Genomic DNA, 658 nt, shown 5'->3' on the forward strand with positions numbered 1-658 from the left:
TGCAAGGCAGAAGGAAAGGAGGGCAAAATTCATGTTCAAATAGTGCTATTTTTTAAGATTTGTTTTGTTTGTTTGTTTGTGTGCGCCCCCCTCAGTTTTTTTAGCACCAGCCGCCACTGCATCTAACTTAAAGTACTTTTTGATAGGCATTGGCAGAAGCAGTCTCTTCCAAAGCAATAGAAACAAACACGTTACATGCATTACTCTGAGTAACAAATTCGCAAAATACAAAAGTTTCAGTATCTGAATATATTTTCTGAAATAACTACCTTTTTGATGATGATATGCTAATTAATTTAGTTGCGTACCCTTGCAGTGTGGTGAATATCGTATGCAAATAAACGCTTAAATGATAATAGTCCTGCAGGATTCAAGGATAATTGGCAGTTAAAGGTTTTCAGACAGAAACTCTTTGAGTGTTTGTCTTCCCCCACACCACTAGGGGGCACTCCATTCTGCGATCCTACCAAAGAGAGGAACGGGGTGGTTTCCTCTAATCAAATACAACGTTGTTCAGACGTTAGCAGACATATCTCCTTAGCGGTTCTAGGGTATGGTAGTGGAACTGATAGGAGCAAGTTAAGTGACATCTGATATACTTTTGATGCATTTCTGAGAACTCTTTGATGTCAAGCTGTTTTGGAATATATATATTTTT

Source organism: Poecilia reticulata, linkage group LG23 (genome assembly GCF_000633615.1).
Source record: "Poecilia reticulata strain Guanapo linkage group LG23, Guppy_female_1.0+MT, whole genome shotgun sequence".
Taxonomy (NCBI): Eukaryota; Metazoa; Chordata; class Actinopteri; order Cyprinodontiformes; family Poeciliidae; genus Poecilia; species Poecilia reticulata.